We start from the raw sequence: 21,341 nt of genomic DNA on the forward strand, positions 1-21,341 counted from the left end.
CAGTTTGCCCAAAGGGCTAGCCATAACCACCTTTTCCCTTCCGCCTGAGAAAACATAGTGAGCATTTTGAATTTGTTCTTAGTGCTATTTTTTGAAGTAAAGGATTTATTGTATTACTTTATCAGTAATAAGAAATGACGGGCCGGGCGCGGTGGCTCAAGCCTGTAATCCCAGCACTTTGGGAGGCCGAGGCGGGCGGATCACAAGGTCAGGAGATCGAGACCACAGTGAAACCCCGTCTCTACTAAAAATACAAAAAATTAGCCGGGCGCGGTTGTGGGCGCCTGTAGTCCCAGCTACTCGGGAGGCTGAGGCAGGAGAATGGCGTGAACCCGGGAGGCGGAGCTTGCAGTGAGCCGAGATCGCGCCACTGCACTCCAGCCTGGGCAACAGCGTGAGACTCCGTCTCAAAAAAAAAAAAAGAAGATGAAAACAAGGCTGGGCGTGGTGGCTCATGCCTGTAAACCCAGCACTTTGGAAGGCAGAGGCGGGCGGATCACCTAAGGTCGGGAGTTTGAGAGCAACCTGGCCAACACGGTGAAACCCTGTCTCTACTAAAAATACAAAAATTAGCCAGGCTTGGTGGCACACGCCTATAGTCCCAGCTACTCGTGAGGCTAAGGCAGGAGAATCGCTTGAACTTGGGAGGAGGAGGTTGCAATGAGCCAAGATAGCGCCACTGCACTCCCGCCTGGGCGACAGAGTGAGACTCCATCCCCAAAAAAAAAAAGAAAACAAGAACTGAGAGCTGGAGTTTATTAGAAAAGGCTTCATGGGCTGAGCGCAGTGGCTCACGCCTATAATCCCAGCACTTTGGGAGGCCAAGGTGGGTGGATCATGATGTCAGGAGTTCAAGTCCAGCCTGACCAACATGGTGAAACCCTGTCTCTACTAAAAATACAAAAATTAGCCGGTGTGGTGGCATGTGCCTGTAATCCCAGCAACTCGGGAGGCTGAGGCAGGAGAATTGCTTGAACCCAGGAGGCGAAGGTTGCAGTGAGCAAAGATCACGCCATTGCACTCCAGCCTGGGTGACAGAGCGAGACTCTGTCTCCAAAAAAAAGAGGCTTCATGGAGGATGTACGATTTAAAGAGGCTCTAGAACTTAGTTTATCAAACTGTAGGTATTATAAGGAAAAGGAATAGACAGATTCTGGCCTGGAGGAGGAGTTTGGGCTCTTCCGTCCTCCCCCACTTTCAGGGAGTGTCACCAATTTTTTAGCCCCACATACCATGTTACCTTTTCAGTGACTTCACAAAAAATAATTCTGTAACCAGTGGTAAAACCCTGTGGGGCTAATCCATATTAGCATTACAACTCTTTCCATGGCAACCATCAGCCAATCCAGAACCTTATAGTAAGGCAGAATGTAAGAAGCATTTTCACCAACAAATACCCAATTTTACTGGTAGAATGTCCCCCTGGGACATTACCAGACTACCTAGCTGCTATATCCAAAATCTAAACTCTGCTATTCCATATTTCTTTTTCTTTCTTTTCTTTTCCTTTTTTTTTTTTCTTCTGAGACAGAGTCTTGCTCTGTCACCCACACTGGAGTGCAGTGGTGTAATCTCTGCTCACTTCAGCCTCCGCCTCCTGGGTTCAAGCCATCCTTCTGCCTCAGCCTCTCGAGTAGCTGGGATTACAGGTACCACCACGCCCGGCTAATTTTTGTATTTTTAGTAGAGACAAGGTTTCACCATGTTGGTCAGGCTGGTCTTGAACTCCTGACATCAGGTGATCCCCCACCTTGGCCTCACAAAGTGCTGGGATTAACAAGTGTGAGCCACCGGGCCTGGCCTTTTTCTTTTCCTTTTTTTTTTTTTTTTTTTTTTTTGGAGACAGGGTCTGGCTCTATCGCCCAGGCTGCAATGCAGTGGCGTCATCTTGGCTCACTGCAACCTTCACCTCCCAGGCTCAAGCCGTCCTCCTACCTCAGCCTCCTGAGTAGCTGAGACTACAGGGATACACTACCACACCCGGCTAATTGTTTTGTATTTCTTGTAGAGACAGAGTTTTACCATGTTGCCCAGGCTGGTCTTGAACTACTGAGCTCAAGTCATCTGCCTTGCCTCAGCCTCCCAAAGTGCTGGGATTACAGGTGTGAGCCACCACACCTGGCCCCATATTTCCATGTTGTAACATTTAATAGGAAATGCTTTTTTTTTTTTTTTTTTTTTTTTTTTTTTTTGAGACAGTCTCACTCTGTCGCTCAGGCTGGAGTGCAGTGGCATAATCCCAGCTCACTTCAACCTCTCTCTCGCAGTTTCAAGCAATTCTTGTGCCACAGCCTCACAAGTAGCTTGGATTACAGGCATGTGCACCACACTTGGCTAATTTTTGTATTTTTAGTAGAGGCGGGGTTTTGCCATGTTGGCCAGGCTGGTCTCAAACTCCTGACCTCAAGTCATCCACCTGCCTCACCCTCCCAAAGTGCTGAGATTACAGGTGTGAGCCACCGCTCCCAGCCAGCAGGAAATACTTTAAGAAAAAATCTTGCCATGAATTTTTTCTGTAAGGAAATAGCATTATGCTTGAATTCTTGTTGAGTAGTTTGTATAAAGTGGACATAACAAATAAGGTAAAACTGAGAGAGAGGAGAAAGGTTTTATATCTAATTATGTAGAATTTGTGACTGTTGGTAATAGTTAGGGGCAAGGGCCAAAAATCAACATGATTCCTCTTCTGTCAGTTTTACTCTAAAGGGAAGATTGAAAGATAAAATTCTTAATATTTAAATTTTACCACTGAAACCTGAACTTATTATGTAATATGGGGGTTTTACAGGCTTTGTTTTGTTCCCTGTTACAGACAACCTTAGGCCAAAAATGAGTTAATATAGACATGTTTTTCCTGTATTCAAATTTGTCTGCTATGTGCCTGGCCCACTTCCGAGTACTGGGGTTATGGCAACAAACAAAACAAAGGCCCAGACCTTTTGGAACTTACATCAAGGGCAGAGGGAGGGGCAATAGCTCGATTAACAAAGAACTATCTGTCAGGTGTAATAAGTGCTACAGAGAAAAATTAAACAGGGGAAAGGAATGGAGGTCGGCACAGGTAAGGTTAGGGCGAACAAAGGAGGCCTCTCTGATAAGATGACATTTGAGAAGAGACCCAAGTGGAGTGCAGAAACAGGCCTCGTGAATGCCTGAGGAAAGCAGTTCGAGGCAGAGGGGAATCATATGCACAGATTTTGAAATAAGAGGCTGCTCAGCAGGTCTGAGGGCAGCAAGGAGGCCAGTGTGAGTGGAACAAAGAGAATGCAGCAGAGAAAAGAGGAGATCTGAGATAAGATTGGGATGCAGGGAGGAATCCTGTAGAATCTTAGAAGTCATGGTAAGGGCTTTATTATATTTTATTCTGAGTAAGAAAGCTTCTAGAGGGTTTTGAGCAATGACACAGTCTGACTTGGGTTTCTGAGGATTGCTCTGCTGCAAAAAGTAGGCTATAGGAGGGCAACAGTAGGAGCAGGAGACCAAGTAGGTGGCTGCATAGTCAGTAGTCTTCGTGGGTGGCGATGCTGGCTGGGACTAGGATGGGAGAGTGGAGGTGGAGGGAAATGCTAACATCCTGGATATTAATTTTAATAAATATCATATAGCACCTATTTCCACAGGATATGTGGCTGGGTTGGATGTGGGTTGTGAGGGGAAAATCAAAGATGATTCCTGTTTGGGGACCAAAACTCCTAAGAATGAAGTTGCCATCTCCTGAGAAGGGAAGAGTCAAGGAGGAGCATGTTTGGGTGGAGGCCCTCAAATCAGGAGTTCAGGTTTGGACATGTTGAGTGTGACGCACATTAGTGTTTCAAGTGGATGTGGTAAGTAGGCAGTTAGATACTAAGAACCTAAGTCAGGCCAGGTGCGGTCTCTCATGTCTGTAATCCCAGGACTTTGGGAGGCCAAGGCAGGCGGGTCACCTGAGGTCAGGAGTTTGAGACCAGTCTGGCCAACATGATGAAACCCTATCTCTACTAAAAATACAAAAATTAGCTGCATTTAGTGGTGGGTTCCTGTAACCCCAGCTACTCAGGATGCTGAGGAAGGAGAATTGTTTGAACCCGGAAGGCAGAGGTTGCAGTGAGCCGAGATTGTGCCACTGCACTCCAGCCTGTGCAACAGAGCGAGACTCCACCTCAAAAAAAAAAAAAAAAAAAAGAAAGAACCTAAGTCAGAGGAGTGGTCAGGGCTGAGGGCTGGAGATAAATTACAAACGAGATCTCAAAGCATTCAGGAAGAAGTACCAACCTGGTATCTATTTTTCTGCTAAACCTAACCAGAAGTGGACAAAAGAGCTGTGTTTTATCTTGGGTGTGGTGGTATAGTAGCACGCACTCTCATTGGCTTTGGGATCAGACCTACATTTGAATTCTAGCTCCATCATTTACTAGCTAAGTGACCTCAATTATGTGACCTAATCTGGGCTAGCTTCAGTTTCTTTATCCTGCAGCATTGTTAAGATAAAATGAAATAGCATATGTATGTTACCTAGAGCAGTGCTTGGACTTAGAAAATGCTAAATAATACTCATCTTCCTTTTCCTTGGGTTTAGTTTGTTGAATTCAACCCAGACTAACAGAAGAAGAGCTTCTCTTCCAGGATGAAAGAAGTCTGAATTTACAGCCTACTCCCATGTACATGTTTTTTGGGGCGTGCCTATTTAATGATAAGCTCCAAAAAAAAAAAAAGAATTTCAAATCCATCTCTTTATCAAATGAGAATGACTTTATAAAAGAAAAGACTTTAGTGAGGTTTGTAAAGGGAACGGGGAAAATAGTCCTGGGTTCTGAGTATTAAAAGATTCCACATGCAAAAGCAGGGTGAGGTATAGGTAGAAACACTGAGCAGCAAATCCATGGATCAGTCATGTGTAATTTACATCAAAGGCTAAGTAAATCTACTTGAGCCATGGAGATGACCTATAGGAGGAAATAGTGCCCTTTCCTAGGGATGGGCTATGTAAATCAAAGGGAATTATCTCATTAATTCTCTGGTGATCCCGGTGGAACCTTGCTAAAGAGGCACTTGTGGGCTTAAAGTTAATCCCACTTCTATTTTCTACAGTCATAGCTTGACTTTTGCAAGAAGCCCTCACTTAAGGTGTTCAGATTTTATTTCATACAGTACGCATTTGAATACCTGCCATGTGCCATGTACTTTATTAGGGAAACAAAGATAAATAGGAGATATAATTTCTGCCCTTAAATCCTTTCCAGTCTAAGAGAAAACAGACAACTAAACAGAGTGTGTGATAAGTTCTCTAGTAAGAGTATTGCAGCACTGCAAATAATGTAGTCATTTTACCCTGGGATCTTACAATGGCGATATAGAAGTTATGTCTGAACTGGGCTGTTAAGGTTAAGAATTTATCAGGTGAAAATTTGAGGTAAGTCATTCCGAAAGAGGGTATATTGTGAACAGAGTCAAAGAGGCATGTTCAGGGAAGAAAAAGCCATACTTTGATTAATAGTCTTGTTTTTATGGTGGTGGGAAGAAGAAAGTGACCACCAGTTTGGAAAACAGTTTTTCTCTAACCCTCTCCAGTTCCAAACAAGAACATTTTAACTTTGTAACCTTCTTTTTAGGTCTAAGAAGTCTCCTGGTGAGCCATGTGACCAAAACAGGTGATGGCGGGGTGTAGCGGGGGAAGTATTAAAAATGCTACAGTTTTCTTTATTAGGATTAGACATGATTGCTCTTTCCTGAGAGAATGCTGAATATGTCCCTGTGTCATCACTTGTCTCCAATGAAGGGCTCCTCAGGGTACACCCCAGTCTATTTCTATCCCTGTTCTAAGTTAAAGTTTGTTGAGTAGAATGTCATTCCAACTGCCCATCTTCCCTAGCCTTCCTGTTTATTACGAAAAGGTTCTCAATTTCTTTTCCAAAAATTTTCATGAAATCTCCTTTTGAAAGTATTGGCCGGGCGCGGTGGCTCAAGCCTGTAATCCCAGCACTTTGGGAGGCCGAGACGGGCGGATCACGAGGTCAGGAGATCGAGACCATCCTGGGTAACACAGTGAAACCTCGTCTCTACTAAAAATACAAAAACTTAGCCGGGCGAGGTGGCAGGCGCCTGTAGTTCCAGCTACTCGGGAGGCTGAGGCAGGAGAATGGCGTGAACCCGGGAGGCGGAGCTTGCAGTGAGCTGAGATCCGGCCACTGCACTCCAGCCTGGGTGACAGAGCGAGACTCCGTCTCAAAAAAAAAAAAAAAAAAAAAGAAAGTATAAACATTTCACATTCCAGGAAGCCCAAGATAGTCATAGTATTTCCACCCTTGAAGAAACCGAAGCCCCTTCCAAGGTGGACATGTTCTTAGGAACTATGCAGTGCCTCAGTTTAGCTGGGTGGTAATCATTTTAGCTTGGCTGCATTTTCATATCCACTCTCTCCATTTAGCTGCAAGACCTTTTAAGTCCTCTCTGTTACTACTAACTACCATTCATGGATGAAAGCAAGTGCCTAAATTCCTTACAGCTCTGCCTGTTAGGGGTGTCCTTCTCTCCACCCTCTATCAGTCCTTGTGCCAGATTTTCTTAAGCTCTGTCTTCAGGCTCTTTAAGGTCTGCTCTTATTTACATTTAATCTGTTAGACTTTTCTGTGCCAGTGACTTAAACATCAGCTCTAAAGTCAGAGTTGATCTTTCAGGTTATTAGAGCTGGCTTATAATAATGATGAAGGTGAATACAGTAATGGCAACAGCTAACACATGTACTGCCTACTGTGTACCAGACACTGTTCCAACCACTTTACATATATTTATTTCAGTTATACAACCTTGTGAGGTAGGTACTACTTTCTCTTAAATGTAAGGGAAGAACCTAAGACACAGAGAATTAAGCAGTTTGCCTGTGGTCACACAGTACAGTAACTGATAGAGAAGAGACTATGTTCTTTTTAGACCTTGAGTTTTCCACAAGAACTATGTCTTCTTTGTCTCTGTATCCTCAGTTCAAAGCATAGTAGTGTTCCATCCATGTTGGAATTAGTGCAAAGTGCCAGGCCATTAAGTTAACATAGGGAATAGTGTCATTTTGGTTAAGAAAAAAAAAAGACTGGGCCGGGCGTGGTGGCTCAAGCCTGTAATCCCAGCACTTTGGGAGGCCGAGACGGGCGGATCACGAGGTCAGAAGATCGAGACCATCCTGGCTAACACGGTGAAACCCCGTCTCTACTAAAAAATACAAAAAACTAGCCGGGCGAGGTGACGGACGCCTGTAGTCCCAGCTACTCGGGAGGCTGAGGCAGGAGAATGGCGTAAACCCGGGAGGCGGAGCTTACAGTGAGCTGAGATCCGGCCACTGCACTCCAGCCTGGGCGACAGAGCAAGACTCCATCTCAAAAAAAAAAAAAAAAAAAGACTGAATGAAAAGCTCCAATTGCGAGTACAGTGTAGTGTATTGGAAGTATCTGGGGCCTGTTTTATTATGAGTCCTCATAGAACATTTAAAAAGAAAATTAAAAGATCTATTCTGACTTCTGAAATGTTTTTATTAACCAGCAGTGGGGATCTGACATTGAATAACAGTCCTCTTCCAGAAACAAAAGCAGTATTAACATTTGTCCTTTTTTCTTTTTCAATTAAAGTTGGTGCTGCTGGAGTTGCTGGTCTTTGATGCTGGGGGATTACGTTTCTGATAGTGACCGAAAGGATAATAACAAAACTTTCATTGTGCTCTAATTTAGACATTAGTTCAAATAAAACAAAATTAAACATGGCCCTATCTAGTGGATGTATACCATCTGAATGTCATATAGTAGCTTGTATACATGCCTCCTGTAAACAGTATGACCAGGAAAACATTGACTTTATCAGGCATTCCCTCACATGATTAATAACATTGTTAGAGCATCAGACCTTCCTCATTCCAGGGGATGAGTTTTTGTCATCCCTGGAAATCATCCAATATGTGACTATTTGTTTTTGACTTAAAAAGGGGTAATGAAATGGAAAGAAACTGAAATGGGAGTCAGGAGCTAACAAGTTCTGTGATCTTGGGCAGGGACCTTCATGCAAATTGTATCTTTACAGGTCGAACTTTGTTGACCCATGCCTCAGTTTCATCACCTGCAAAGTTAGGGCTTTGAACCAGATTATCTCTGAAGTTTCAACTCTCAAATTACATGTTTTCCTTTGAGCTAAAGCCAATATTCTATTTGGAATTTTCACTTTATCATAAATAATTGTTAGCTGTAGTATATTACATAGTTAACCTGTGCTAAACATTTCATATATATTATTGCATTTTAATGCTAGAATAACTTGAAAGGTAGTTTTTTTTAATCACCATCTTTCAGATGAGGAAACTGAGGTATAGAGTGGTTAGATAATTTTTTGAAGGTCGTACAGCTATGTACTTTATTTCCCTTAAAATAATTACTATATTTTTGCCTTATTTGTGTACTTCTCAAATCACTTGCCAGTTTATACAAATATTTATTCTTGCTTTATATTGGCTGCTTCATAAGGGTTCATCTCATCTTCAGCTACTTAAGAATGAAGATTGTGTCTCATACTTTATATCTCTCACAGGGACATGAAACTGTACATGTTCAAAATTGAAGGTCTTTTAAAAATTAAAAAAAAAAAAGCAAATGACTCCTTTCCTCCCTCAATCTTTCTAAGCTTACACTTTGTGAAATTTGTTTTGATTATTATATCACTCTCGGGCCAGGTGTGGTGGCTTACGCCTGTAATCCCAACACTTTGGGAGGCCGAGGCGGGTGGATCACGAGGTCAGGAGATCAAGACCACAGTGAAACCCTGTCTCTACTAAAAATACAAAAAATTAGCTGGGCACAGAGGCGGGCACCTGTAGTCCCAGCTACTGGGGAAGCTGAGGCAGGAGAATGGTGTGAATCCGGAAAGCGGAGCTTGCAGTGAGCCGAGATTGCGCCACTGCACTCCAGCCTGGGTCACAGAGCGAGACTCCGTCTCAAAAAAAAAATGAAGATTTTGTCTTATTCTTTATATCTCTCACAGGGACATGAAACTTTGTACATTTTCAAAATTGAAGGCCTTTAAAAAAAAAAGGAAAAAAAAACAAATGACTCCTTTCCTCCCTCAATCTTTCTAAGCTTATACTTTCTGAAATTCGTTGTGATTATTATATCACTCTCCCCAGCCTCATTATTACTGAAATTCCTGATCTTTGTTTGATGTTACCAATACAATTTTTTTTCTTTCGCCTTTCTCCATAGATGTTGATGTCTTATGAATTTGCCTTTTTTGAAGAGGCGGAGGTCTCACTGTGTCACCCAGGTTGGAGTACGGTAGCTATTTGCAGGCACGATAATAGCTTGCCGTAGCCTTGAACTCTTAGGCTTTATTTCTTCTGATTATTAAGAAATACAACCTCCAGCCAAAAGCATACCAAATGAATCAGTAGTCTGATGGAAAAATAAAGAAATATTTTGCATCAGAAAATGAGACAGGCGGCCGGGCGCGGTGGCTCAAGCCTGTAATCCCAGCACTTTGGGAGGCCAAGATGGGCGGATCACGAGGTCAGGAGATCGAGACCATCCTGGCTAACACGGTGAAACCCCGTCTCTACTAAGAAATACAAAAAATAGCCGGGCGAGGTGGCAGCGCCTGTAGTCCCAGCGACTCGGGAGGCTGAGGCGGGAGAATGGCGTGAACCCGGGAGGCGGAGCTTGCAGTGAGCTGAGATCCGGCCACTGCACTCCAGCCTGGGCTACAGAGCGAGACTCTGTCTCAAAAAAAAAAAAAAAAAAAAAAAAGAAAATGAGACAGGCTGCACGTGGTGGCTCATGCCTGTAATCCCAACACTTTGGGAGGCTGAGGCGGCAGATTGCTTGAGCCCAGGAGTTTGAGACCAGCCTGGTGAAACCCCGTCTCTACCAAAAACAAAAAACAAAAATTAGCCAAGTGTGGTGGCGTGTGCCTGTAGTCCCAGCTGCTTGTGGGCCTGAGAGGGGAGGACCATCTGAGACCTGGGAGGTCAAGACTGCAGTGAGCCCTGATCACGCCACTGCACAGTCCAGCCTGGTGACAGGGTGCAACCCTATCTCAGAAAGAAAAAAAAAAAAAAGATAATACGTACTTCAGTAGAATATTCAAACATTATTTTTGTTTGTTTGTTTTTTAGTTTTTTGGGGGTGTTTTTCTTTCTTTCTTTTCTTTCTTTTTTTGAGACAGGGTCTTGCTCTGTCGCCCAGGCTGGAGTGCAGTGATGTGATCTCGGCTCACTGCAACCTCCACTGCATGGTTCAGGTGATTCTCCTGCCTCAGCCTCCTGAGTAGCTGGGATTACAGCATATGCCACCATGCCTGGCTAATTTTTGTGTTTTTGGTAGAGATGGGGTTTCACCATGTTGGCCAGGCTGGTCTTGAACTCCTGACCTCAGGCAGTCCTCCCACCTCGGCCCCCCAAAGTGCTGGGATTATAGGCGTGAGCACCTGGCCTCAAACATTATTTAAACAGTAATTTTAAAATATTATTTATAATAATAACTATTATTTAAAAAGTAACTTATCCAAAGTAAAAATTCCTGGGAATCTTATCCCCCAGAGGTGATATTACTGATTACATTTTGATGAATAGCCTTACAAGCATTCTTCTATGCATGTATACACCTAAATAAATATAAGCACATAATAGCATGTAAGTGGGAGCAAACGTGCTTTTTTTTTTTTACTTAACATTACATTGTTGAAGTCCTTCCATGTTGGGGTAAATGTATGTAGCATTTTCATTGCACTGATACACCATAATGTTTTTAATCCAGTCTGCTAACAGTGAACATTTAGATTGCCTCCAGTTTTTCACTATCAGAAGCATTGCTTCAGTGAACATACCTGTACACACATCTTGGGCACAGGGTGGGTTTCATGTGCCTGCATCTCATGTCTGGACTAAGGTAGCATTAGTAAGGTAGCACAGCAGATGCCCACAGTCACAGCCATTCTCACATAGCAGCATAAAGGTTCAGGAACCCAGGAACTCAGTGTGGGCTATGTGGCAAATGTCTGCCTTCTCGGGCTTCAAACTTTGGGTTGTTCAGAAAACAGATACTTGTTAAACACAAAAATAAAATAAGCTTGAATAATGCAAAGCATTGTTTTGTTAAAATCTCAAATTTTTCAGCTGAACAAATTGTTGTTTATGTGTTTGCTTTCGTTTGGTGGCAAAGTAGTGCTGTGCACAGTCTAAAGAAGATGACCTGTTTTTTTAAATGAAGATAGAACTCAAAAGGAAAATGGACTTATACCAATAAAAAAAAGTTAATCATTTACTCTCCAAATATGCATTGAGTACCAATGATGTGCTAAGTAAATGTCCTGAATGCTTGAGCTCAAAGTCTAGCAGGTGAGAAATTAAAGTAATAAAATAAGTTTCAAACTAATTGAAGCCTAGGATGAGAGAACAGGAAAAGAAAATGTTTTCCTGTAAATACATATTTGCAAACATCTGGATTCTGCTCAGCCTATGTTTTGTTGTAGTTTCTTCTCCTTCTTTAGCCTTTCACTGTCAAGTGCATTGCTGTTAAAATTACAGGTCCTTGATATTTTTGTAGTTCATAATGATTGGGCTTTCACACTTGTTTGAGGTGTGCCTTCCTCAAACCTTATTATAATGTCAGCATATTACCTGTCTGATGTGGGAAGAAAAAATTACAGGTTCTTGTTTCCTGTGATGTGCTTTTCAATTTTTTCCCTTTCTCCCTAAATTGGTATCTTATTTGGTTACCTATCCCTCACTTGCTCTGTGACCAAGGCATCTCCTCTGGGCCTCAGTTTCTTCATCTGTGTAATGAAGGAGTTCAGATAACTGATTTTCTTTTATTTTGGTAAGGTCCAGCTCTGACATTCTTGAAATCTAAGATGGTACCAGATCTGTCTTCTCTGTTTCATCCCTAGTACCTAGGATAAATCTAGCCACACAGAAAGGCTTATTAAACTTTTGTTGACATTTATTTTAAATTTGGGGTCTGTGTGTCTACTCTAGTTTCTTGGATTTTTTTTCTTATTTTCATTCTGTAGCTACCTACTGTATATTTAAACTTTTATTTCTCAAGGACAGTTTGTTTCAGCCTTGAAAGATCCTTCATTCACTTCAGTTCAGGCATTTCTCGGCCAGGCGCTGGACTAGCTACTGGGAGTGCAAAAATGAATTAGACACTGTCACTATCCTTAAAAAGCTTCAGATGAGGTGAAGGACTCATAAGAAGATAACTCATAAAATGTAATATGTCCTCTGCTAGAGTTTGTGCCTGGGGTGCTATGAGAACGCAAAGGAGGGTCACTCTGGAATGCCTAGGAGCACAGAAAGCTTCTGGGAAGAAATTATGCTATAGCTAAGTCTAGAAAGACAGAGTTAGTCCTGTGAAAAATAGGGAAGAAGCATGCCTAGGGAAAGAACAAGGATAAAGGGAACAGAGTTACAGGAGATAGAAGGTTGGCAGGGGACTGGCCTTGGAAGGCTTTTTGTGCCTGTTTGTAATAGGGAACTACTAAAAGATTTCAGCAAGAAAATATCTTTTCATATTACATTTTTATCTGTGTCTTTTTATTTTAAAGCGATCTGCTAATATGGGCCCTATTCGTGGTCATTAGGGGAACCAAGTGTTTTCTCTGGAAAGGTCATCTTTTATCTTCTAAGATCATCTTACTTAGTCTTTGGCGTTCTGCAGTTTCTTTATGATATATCTAGGTGTGGATTTCTTTTTATTTCTTCTGCTTTGGGTTCATTGGGCATCTTGAGTTTGTGAATTGGTGTCTTTCATTGTTAGGAGATTATCAGCCATTACCTCATAAAGTATTGCCTCAGTCACATTCACTCTGTCCTTTCTGGAACTGCAGTTTAAACTTACGGGGACTATACTAACATAGCGCTTCTCTTTTCCATCTTTGTCTTTGTATTGTAGTGTAGATAGTTCCTTCTGACTAGTCTTCTAATTTGGTAATTTTCTCTTCAGTTGTCACTTGTGTTCTTAAACTCTGTCCATTAAGTTAAGAAGAAACTGCAAAGCTTTTTATTCCTCCAAAGTAGGTTATGCCATTTTACACTCCCACCAACAGTGTGTGGGAATTCCAGTTGTTGACATTCCCAGTATTTTGTGGTGTTGTTCTTTCTAATTGTAGCCTTCTTGTGAGTATGTAGTGGTATCTCATTGCGGTTTTAATTTACATTTCTCTGTTCACTAATGATGTGGAGCATTTCTTCATTTGCCTATTGGCCATTCATTTATTTTTGTCTTTGAAGTATTTGTTCAAATGTTTTGCTCATAAAAAATTATGTCTTTTTATTGAGTTAGAGGTTTTTATATATTCTGAATACAAGTCAGATATATGTGTTATAAACATTTTCTCCCAGGCCGGGCGCGGTGGCTCAAGCCTGTAATCCCAGCACTTTGGGAGGCCGAGGCGGGTGGATCACGAGGTCAGGAGATTGAGACTATCCTGGCTAACATGGTGAAACCCCGTCTCTACTAAAAATACAAAAAACTAGCCGGGCGTGGTGGCGGGCGCCTGTAGTCTCAGCTACTTGGGAGACTGAGGCGGGAGAATGGCGTGAACCTGGGAGGCGGAGCTTGCAGTGAGCCGAGATCACGCCACTGCACTCCAGCCTGGGAGACACAGCGAGACTCCGTCTCAAAAAAAAAAAAAAAAAAAAAAAAAAAACCATTTTCTCCCAGTCTGAGCTTTAGAGATCTATTTTCTTTTATTTTCTTTTTTTTTTTTTTTTTTTTTTTTTTTTTGAGACGGAGTCTCTCTCTGTCACCCAGGCTGAAGTGCAGTGGCGTGATCTCGGCTCACTGCAAGCTCCACTTCCTGGGTTCGCGCCATTCTCCTGCCTCAGCCTCCTGAGTAGCTGGGACTACAGGCGCCCGCTCCCACGCCTGGCTAATTTTTTTGTGTTTTTTAGTAGAGACAGGGTTTCACTGTGTTAGCCAGGATGGTCTCGATCTCCTGACCTCATGATCCACCTGCCTTGGTCTCCCAAAGTGCTAGAATTACAGGTGTGAACCACCTCGCCTGGCCTAGATCTATTTTCTTAATGATGTCTTCTAATGCTTAGAAGTCTTTAATTTTGCTACTACCTGTTGGGTTTTGTGACGTTTTTTGTTTTTGTTTGCTTGAGACAGAGTCTTACTCTGTTGCCCAGGCTGGAGTGCAATGGCATGATCTTGGCTCACTGCAACCTCTGCCTCCCAGGTTCAAGCAATTCTCGTGCTTCAGCCTCCCAAGTAGCTGGGATTAACAGTTGTGTGCTACCACATGCAGCTAATTTTTTTATTTTTATTAGAGACAGAGTTTTTCAATGTTGCCTAGGCTAGTCTTGAACTCCTGGCCTCAAGTGATCTTCCCACCTTGGCCTCCCAAAGTGCTGGGATTACAGGCGTGAGCCACTGCACCTGGCCTGGGTTTTTAATTTTAAGTTAGTATTTTGTATTTCTAGATATCTTGGATCTTTTCCAAATCTGAGAAGATTGTATTTTACATTTTCCTCTTCCCTGGAGATTTTTTTCTTTTTCCCCGAGACAGAGTCTTGCTCTGTTGCCCAGAGCTGGAGTTCAATGGCGTGATCTCAGCTCACTGCAACCTCCACCTCCCAGGTTCAAGCAATTCTCCTGCCTCAGCTTCCCAAGTAGTTGGGATTACAGACGTGCACCACCACACCCAGCTAATTTTTGTATTTTTAGTAGAGACAGGATTTCACCATGTTGGCAAGGCTGGTCTTGAGCTCCTGACTCGTGATCTGCCTGCCTCAGCCTCCCAAAGTGCTGGGATTACAGGCGTGAGCCACTGAGCCCAGCCCCCTGGAGATATTTTTAATATTTTATTTCTCTAAACATAGCAGCATTGTCTTAAAATCTATATCTGATAATATCAGGATCTGAAGTTTTTATGAATCTGTTTCTACCAGTACTTCCTATTGAGTCCTTGTTTCCATGGGTACATGTTTTTAATTTTTTTACTATAATCTTGTTTTTATTAGAAAACTATTTATGGAGATTATTTGATCTTTGGATTGAAGGTACCATCCTCCAAAGAGGATTTGTGTTTTCTTCTGTTAAGTGTCTTGGGGGCACAACTAGTCTGGGATTTTAAAAAGTTAGATTTAAAAAGAAGCTACAAAAATAATATGGATTCTCAAATACCCTTCATCCAGCTCCCCCTAATGTTAACATCTTTTGTAATCATAGTGCGGTTATCAAAACCAGGAAATTAATATTGAGACACTACTATTAACCAATCTACATACCTATTGGAATTTTGTCAGTTTTCCCACAAATGTTCTTTTTCTGCTCCAGAATCCAGTTCAGTCTTCCATGTTGCACTTAGTTGTCATGTTTCTTTTTTCTCCTCCAATCTCTGCCAGTTTCTCAGTCTTTGTTGTTGTTGGGTTTTGTTTTGTTTTGTTGTTGTTGCTGTTGTTGTTGAGACAGAGTCTCACTGTGTTGCCCAGATTGGAGTGCAGTGGCACGATCTCGGCTCACTGCAACCTCTACCTCCCGGGTTCATGCGAGTCTCCTGCCTCAGCCTCCCAAGTAGCTGGGACTACAGTCGCCTGCCACCACACCCAGCTAATTTTTTTTGTATTTTTAGTAGAGGCGGGGTTTCACTATGTTGGCCAGGCTGGTCTTGAACTCCTGAGCTTGTGATCTGCCCACCTTGGCTTCCCAAAGTGCTGGGATTACAGGCATACCTTGTTTTTCTTTCCCCTCCCCTCCCCTCCCCTCCCTTTCTCTTCTCTCTTTCTTGCTTTTTCTCGCTTTCTTTTCTTCTTTCTTTCTTTCTTTCTTTCTTTTTTCTTTTGCTTTCTTTCTTTCTTTTTCTTTCTCTCTCTCTCTTTCGTTTTAATTGATGAGAGTTCATTCTGAATAGTCTTTGTTTCTCTTGAAATTGATACTTTTGAAGACTACTGATCAATTATTTGGTACAAAGTCATTCATTTGGGTTTGTCTAATGTTTTGTCATAAGTAGATTGAGGTTATTCAGTCTTGCCGAGAATAGCACAAGAGTACAGTTGGACCCTTCTCAGTACATCATGTGGAGGACCTGTGATGTTGACTGCTTGGTTAAGGTAGTGTTTGCCAGGCTCCCCACGATAAATGATTTTTCCCTTTGTAATTAATAAATCAATCTTATGGAGAGATATTTTGAGGATATGAAAATATCCTGTTTCTCATGAAACTTTTGCCCACAAATTTTAGCATTCATTCTCTAGTCTTGCCTGCAGCAATTACTGTGATGCTTGCCTAATGATTTTCTTTTTTCTTTTTTTTTTGAGACAGAGTCTCGCTCTGTCACCCAGGCTGGAGTGCAGGGCACAATCTCGGCTCACTGCAACCTCCACCTCCTAGGTTCAAGCGATTCTCCTGCCTCAGCCTCCTGAGTAGCTGGGCACTACAGACTACAGGTGCCCGCCACCACGCCTGGCTAGTTCTTCTGTTTTTAGTAGAGGTGGGGTTTCACCATGTTGGACAGGCTAGTCTCAAACTCCTGACCTCAAATGATCCACCCACCTTGGCCTCCCAAAGTGCTAGGATTACAGGCGTGAGCTACTGCAGCCAACCTGATTTTCATTTCTTTTTTTTAAGGTGGAGTTTCGCTCTTGTTGCCCAGGCTAGAGCGCAGTGGCGCAATCTCGGCTAACCTCAACCTCTGCCTCCTGGGTTCAAGTGAAGCGATTCTCCTGCCTCAGCCTCCCGAGTAGCTGGGATTACATGCATGCACCACCACGCCCAGCTAATTTTGTATTTTTAGGGGAGACAGGGTTTCGCCATATTGGTCAGGCTGGTCTCGAACTCCTGACCTCAGGTGATCCACCCGCCTCAGCCTCCCAAAGTGCTGGGATTAGAGCGTGGGCTACTGCGCCTTCTATTTTCATCATTTCTTCTTTATTTTGTAAGGGAGAAGAGCCCTTCCCCCCCGGTTTGCTGATTGAATTATCAGTGTAGACTCATGAATATTTATCCTATATGTTATAATCCATTACTGTCATTATTTGTTTATTGATTAAATGGTCCTTGCCTTAGCCATTAGGAGCTCCTTCAGATTGACTACTATGTCAACCATCATTTTTTCATGTGCCACCATCATTTTTTAAGCACTTTCTTACTTTGCAGTACCATGAGATGTTCTAGGCTCATCCTGTATTTTTCCTGCCCCAACCCTGAAACTAGCCTTTTCTCCAAGGAGCCTTCGTTCATTTATTAGAGAATGGTATTTGGAAAGCAAGATTTGAGCGCTATGTGTGTATTGCTACTAGAGTGTCATTGTATTTAGGTGCTCTCAGAGGACAGAGCTAGGGAATAAGTATATGTATGCTCATAAACGCATGTATGTTTATCAGACTCCTCATTTGTATATATAAAACATTGTAAGGCCAGGCGTAGTGGCTCACCTCTGTAATCCCAGCACTTTGGGGGGCCGAGGTGGGCGGATCACCTGAGGTCAGGAGTTTGAAACCAGCCTGACTAACATGGTGAAACCCTGTCTCTACTAAAAATACAAAAAAAATTAGCCAGGCTTGGTGGCGGGCACCTATAATCCCAAAAAAAAATCGTAACTTTGTTTTTTTTTTTTTTTTTTTTTTTTTGAGACAGAGTCTTGCTCTGTTGCCCAGGCTGGAGTGCAGTGGTATGATCTCAACTCACTGCAACCTCCACCTTCCAGGTTCAAGCGATTCTCCTGCCTCAGCCTCCCGAGTAGCTGGGCTGGGACCACAGGTGTGCACCAGCACCCCTAGCTAATTTTATTGCATTTTTAGTAGAGATAGAGTTTTGCCATGTTGGCCAGGGTGGTCTGGAACTCCTGACCTCAAGTGATCCGCCCGCCTCAGCCTCCCAAATTGGTGCTGGGATTACAGGCATGAGCCACCTGGCCAGGTTTTCTTTTCTGAAGCGTGTTAATCTACCTTGCTGACATAGTAAGCTTGTCCAGTCTGCTTCTACTCAGGTAAGTTCTTCTACCACTACGCTAGTGACATGTCTTCATCGATGCATTATAGTTGCAAAATATGGGGAAATCCCATGTGCCTAATAATAAGGGAATGGTAAAGGAAATACTTGATGGAATATTATAGCCACATAAAATGCCTATTAATAATAATAGGCCGGGCATGGTGGCTCACGCCTAATTCCAGCACTTTGGGAGGCTGAGGCGGGTGGATCACTTGAGATCAGGAGTTCGAGACCAGCCTGGCCAACATGGCGAAACTCCATCTCTACTAAAAATGAAAAAAAAATTAGCCAGGCATGGTGGTGCACACCTGTGATCCCAGCTACTCGGAAGGCTGAGGCAGGAGAATCATTTGAACACAGGAGGCAGAGGTTGCAGTGAGCCGAGATCGCACGACCACTCTCCAGTCTAGGCAGCAGAGCAAGACTTCATCTCAAATAATAATAATAATGTAGAAATGCTGTTGATATAATGCTAAGTAAAAAATTATAACAGTAGGATTGTAAGTAATTGTACACACACACATATGTAGAAAGATTGGGGAAAAAACAAAGGCTAGCAGCATTTAAAAAATACCCATATTCTGCTGTGGGATTTTGTTACATTTAAATTTTAAAATAAATGTCATCATCCTTATTGTCACTGTCACTGCCACCCCAAAAGGTGCCCATTATCCATCATGCCCTGGCAGAAGACAGTTTGAGAATTTCTCTCTTAAGGTAAAACTCAATTATTCAAGCAGAATATGAAAATAGTAGATCTTTCCTATGATAATTTATAAGTTTATTAGTTCATTTGTTTCCTTTCAACAAATAAGTAAAATGGATACTCACGTGTAACTAGTGCAATTTCTTTCCCTCCATTTAACAAGAAAGTGTATAGTGAACAGTTCTGCTTTGGCAAGTTTAAACAAGCTTAATCTAAAAGTTCTAGTTTGGGGAAATGTTCATATGTTATTAATCATGTCCATAACCAAAGTAAGGATGGAACAGCTTTGCCCAGTGGGGAGGAAGTAATCTGTCCTAGATGGTACTCTGACCAACAGGGAAAGGAACACACTGTTACTTTGTTTTGCCAACTTGAGGATTCATTAAATAATAGTAGCCCAAGCAAGTTATAAAAAGAGTTTATTTCAGATAGTTTGGGGAGTGTGCGTTAAAATTTTTAGTATTCTGTAACAGAACTAGAGATATTTTTCAAATGTCTTGTTTCATCATGCAATCTGTATTCAGTGAAAGTAAAAGAGACTTAAGTTTTTGAGGATATTAGAAATAAGTATCTACAAACAAAAAAGAAGTATCTAAAGATTAAAACATTTCATAATACCCAATGGTGGCAGAGTATTGAGAAACAGGCATCAGGTGTATTTGTACTGTTGATAGAGATATAAATTGATGCAACCTTTTTAGATGACTGTTTTGCAATACCTTGTTCAGAGTGAATGTGCATATTCTTTTACCCAGTGATTCCACTTATGGAAAATTACCCACAAGCACAAAGATGGGTGAACAAAGATATTTTTTGGAGCAATGTTTATAATAGCCAAAAAAAATTGGGAGACTCAAAATGCTCATCAGTAGGGACTAGTTAAGTTATGATATAAATACTAGATAACCATTAAAAAGAATAAGGTAGATCTACATAGATACATATATATGAATAGAAAATTTCTAGAAGGACTCCCAAGAAAGATCTAATAGTGATTACCTCTGGTGGGTGGCAGTAATACTAGGAGTAAGTAGAGATTTTATCATTTTAATTCTTCAATTTTCTTTACTTTTTTTGTTTTTACTCTGAACATTTGTAACTTTTATCATAGAAAAAAACCTGAGTTTAAAATGGAAAGAAAAATGCTTTAATTAAAGTCTTGCCATCTAGTTTATATTCACCTATGATTTCAAATGTTTTTTGCCACAACTAATTACTGGCTGCTTAGTTAGGCATGGTAGCCAAAACTCATCATTTTGATAAGTGAACTATAAGACTTGTGTCTGCCATTTTCTGCTATAAGAATGAATTGAGGCCGGGAGCAGTGGCTCACACCTGTAATCCTAACACTTTGGGAGGCCAAGGCGGGCGGATCACGAGGTCAGAAGTTCGAGACCAGCCTGACCAACATGGTGAAACCCCATCTCTACTAAAAATACAAAAATCAGCTGGGCATGGTAGTGCGCTTGTAATCCCAGCTACTCAGGAGGCTCAGGCAGGAGAATCGCTTGAACCTGGGAGGTGGAGGTTGCAGTTAGCCGAGATCACACTACTGCACTCCAGCCTGGGTGACAGAGCGAGACTCTATCTCAAACAAAAAAAAAAAAAAAGAGAGAGAGAGAAAGAAAGAAAGATTTGGGCAGAGTGTCCTAGATGGATGTGGGGACCTGACAGGCGAGTGGTTGCAGCTGGGGAGCCTGCGGCCAGGCCTCGAGCATAAGCAGTGACCTTGCTGAGCAGTGAGTGAGCAGTCTGTGGCCTGGGCAGCAATGCCTCCGCCCTGCGCCAAGCCCTGGGTTGGATAGGAGCCCAGTGGTCTTCTCACCCACACAGGTGGGAACGGTAACAGCGATGGATGCCTTAGAGGAAGAGAGCTTCGGGCTCTCCTCCTCCACCTCTGATGCAGAATTTGATGCTGTGGTTGTATATTTAGAGGACATTATCATGGATGACAGGTTCCCAATTATTACAGAGAAGTTTCATGGACAAGTACTACTAGGAGTTTGAAGTTTGTAGAGACAGGGTTTCACCAGATTCTCCAGGATGGTCTCGAACTCCTGAGCTCAAGTGATCCTCCCACCTTGGCCTCTCAAAGCGCTGGGATTACACTGCGCCTGGCCCATTTGACTCAATTTTTTTATCTTTCCACGATATCCCTCCTCTCAGGAGCACAGTGTATCCCTTCAGAGAGACTGCTGTTAGTTACCCTAGCTAACTCTCCCATTTCTTCAGAGGTTCTTCAAAGAACCTCTGAAATTCATTCCAGAGCTAAGGCTTCCTTATTTAGCATTTAACTTCCAGAAAGCATTTAGAACATAAGAGTTACATATAAACTTAAGTGGTTATTATTTAATTTATGTGCAGAAATAGCTAATATTCATTGTGTTAGTCAAGTCCAAGGTGTGAACCAGATTCTGTCTCTGAAAAAGAAGAAAACAATTTACTTTGGAAGGTGCATTAGCTCCTTGCAAAGGGTGGGTTTATAACTCAGATTGATCCATCCCCTCCATCACCGTCACAGGCAATTGATTGGTGCCCCCCTGGCTGGGAGGTGACTGTGGTGTGGTGGCCAAAGGCCAGTGCCATACACACCCTTGGAGCCTCTATCTCCCTGCCTGCAAAGGGAGGCCAGTGATTCCTGCTTCTACAATAGCCTTAAGGCTATTGTAAATTCAGATGAGAAATGGAGGTTAAAA

At 42.3% G+C, this 21,341-nt stretch overlaps 1 protein-coding gene, 1 long non-coding RNA gene and 1 pseudogene across 13 annotated transcripts in view; all 3 read left to right on the top strand.

Annotated features, from left to right (window-relative positions):
- BICDL1 (BICD family like cargo adaptor 1) overlaps positions 1-21,341 on the top strand; it is a 109,757-nt gene that overhangs the window by 51,986 nt on the left and 36,430 nt on the right. The gene's annotated exons all lie outside the window — the stretch shown is intronic.
- On the top strand, positions 11,532-11,627 carry LOC114671225 (small nucleolar RNA U13; annotated as a pseudogene).
- On the top strand, positions 17,545-19,788 carry LOC144333160 (uncharacterized). Its single transcript, XR_013401575.1, has 2 exons — positions 17,545-17,652; positions 18,281-19,788. It is a non-coding gene; the product is annotated as an uncharacterized LOC144333160 (long non-coding RNA).

Source organism: Macaca mulatta, chromosome 11 (genome assembly GCF_049350105.2).
Source record: "Macaca mulatta isolate MMU2019108-1 chromosome 11, T2T-MMU8v2.0, whole genome shotgun sequence".
Classification (NCBI taxonomy): domain Eukaryota; kingdom Metazoa; phylum Chordata; class Mammalia; order Primates; family Cercopithecidae; genus Macaca; species Macaca mulatta.